The sequence below is a fragment of the Octopus bimaculoides genome, chromosome 18 (assembly GCF_001194135.2).
Source record: "Octopus bimaculoides isolate UCB-OBI-ISO-001 chromosome 18, ASM119413v2, whole genome shotgun sequence".
In the NCBI taxonomy this organism is placed as follows: domain Eukaryota; kingdom Metazoa; phylum Mollusca; class Cephalopoda; order Octopoda; family Octopodidae; genus Octopus; species Octopus bimaculoides.
Window position 1 is genome coordinate 24770410 of NC_068998.1, and position 2578 is coordinate 24772987.

Genomic DNA, 2578 nt, shown 5'->3' on the forward strand with positions numbered 1-2578 from the left:
ATACACACACACACATACACACACGTATATATATATAAGTGTATGTATGTATGTATGCCATTGTTCAGTTTCATTTCAAGATTTCTTGACAATAGGGAAAAATCCGGTTTCTAACCTAGATCCAAAGCTTCTTGATTGGAATTTCTTCATCAACAACAGGGTATTTTTGTTTGTCTGTCTGTCAGTTTGTCTGTCTGTCTGTCTGTCTGTCTGTCTGTATGCATGTATGTATGTATGTATGTATGTATGTACAGATTTGTATAGTTTGCTTTATGAATGTATTCTCAAACATATACTTGCATATCTAGACATGCAATTATAAGTATGAGAATATCTAGACATGCTCATATATATTAATATGATAAACTTCTGGAAAGTTTTACAGATCTTTACAGTTCCAGTGATGGATTGTATCTGTAGTATTCGAATCAGCTTTCTCCTTTCTGGTTTTGAGAAGCCTATTTTCTCAAGATTCGTATTTAGGCAGTGTTTTACATATTGTAATGCCCCAATAATTACATACGTTACATATGTATTATATCATACCTTGATACTGTGTGGACTAAGCTTCCCGTTGAGTGGGCGCTGTTATCTATAGTGTTAAACAATTTCTGTATGCGTATTAGGGACTACGTAGGTATTAGCATATAAATATAACAATTTTTTAAATTTAGAAACAAATTTGGGAATAATCGAAATAAATTTCGAAATCCAGCGAAATTCACCCATGAATTAGAAATAATTATTTGTACTAAAAGTAAGGATCTATGTACATCAAATTGTCTTTAAATTAAGTGACGGCAGAAGAATTATCATTGAACTTTTAAAAGGTATGCTTAAATATTAATGTAATACTTAAATGCAGCGATCAGTTTTCAGTTTTTCTGTAGTTTACCGTTACTTATCACATACAGCAGCGGTTTGCTCGTATAAATAAATCTCCGCCAACAGAGAACCTAATTGCAATCAAAAGAGCCAACGCTGCAAGGAGAAAAAAGCAAGCCCCGTCAAATAAAAACCCAAATAAAACGGCAACCAGGAGAGCTTCGATTGTTGAGAATATGCAAATGCTTAGGGACTCTGAAACTCCTGAACAAGTTGCATCCAGAAGAGCATCAAATGCTCTTACTAAGAGGAGAGAAAGGGCATTAAAGATACCTGAACAAGCTGAGTCTAAGAGAGCTTCCAATGTAGCCAACATGAGAAGAGTAAGGTATTCAGAATCACTAGAGCAATCAGAAACCAGAAGAGCTTCCAATGTTATATGAGCTAGCCTAAAACCAGCACTGGCGTGACGGGCGGCTTTTCAGCTAGTATATTTCATATATATAGGGATAATTCACAAAAGAAAAACAAAAGACAAAGACAAGTGGTGTACACAACAAACAGATGTATTAGTTTAACGCTCAGAAAGTAAAAAAGTCTTTAACGTGTCGAGCCTACGCTCTTCCACAGAAAGGAACACAACGAAACAAGGAGAAAAAATAAAGAATGTGTAGTGGATAGCGATCTATCATGGCGAATACCGGACAGAGGGCTCACACAGGAGAGCTAGGAAAAAAGGGGAGATAATAAAGTAGTGGTGCTCCCAATATATATATTCTTATACATATACTTACATATGCATGTATCTAAGTTAGTATTTGTGTGCGTGTGTACGTATACTCGTCCATATCTGACTTCGTATGTATCTATGTCTGTGTACGCACGCACACGCGCATGTGTGCACGCATTTCTCTGAAAGATATCGATATGAATATATGTGTAAAGATTTTTGATATTCAGGCATGAGGTTTTTAACAACGTTGTGTTCAGTTGTTTCAGTGCATGTAAGTATCTATACATGTATTAGTTATTTCCAAGTCATGTTACAAGCAATTTCCATTTGTCTTTCTTTATAAAGTGTTGTTTATAACCTACATCTATTATAAGAAGCTACATGAGCACACACTTGATTCAATGCGGGCTCACAAAGTGATTGTGTCTGTGTGTGTGCATCTGTGCTTTGTAAATGAATAGGTTTCTATGCCTGTCTGAATGTTTGCATGTGTTAGTATACTTATTTGCATGTCAATGCACAAATATGGTTTTCCAAATATTAGACTTCGTCGAAATTTCATGCATGTGTTTATCAATATTTGTGTAAGTACCTACGCATGTTACAAGCTATGTATGTTCATATGCTTGTATGTAAATGTATGAGTCTGAATGTTTGAATTAAATTCTCCGACGAAAGACATACGTAACCGCTGAAGCAGTTGCCTGTTGCTATATACATATTTTCCCCACAAGGGAAATCAAACGTCTCCTACTATCAGTCTTCTAAAATACAATCTGAAGATTGTTTCAACTTGGATGATTATTTATTGTTAGACCTAGACCTTCTTGACACAATTTCCTCGTATGGCACGCGCATTAACACACACAACACACAAACACACACAAATATGTATAACATATATAAGGTATGTATGAGCGTGTCGGTGTGCATCTAGATATATATATATATATGCAGAGCTTATATACATACATGCATGCACACATAAATATACATATGTATATATATATATATATATAT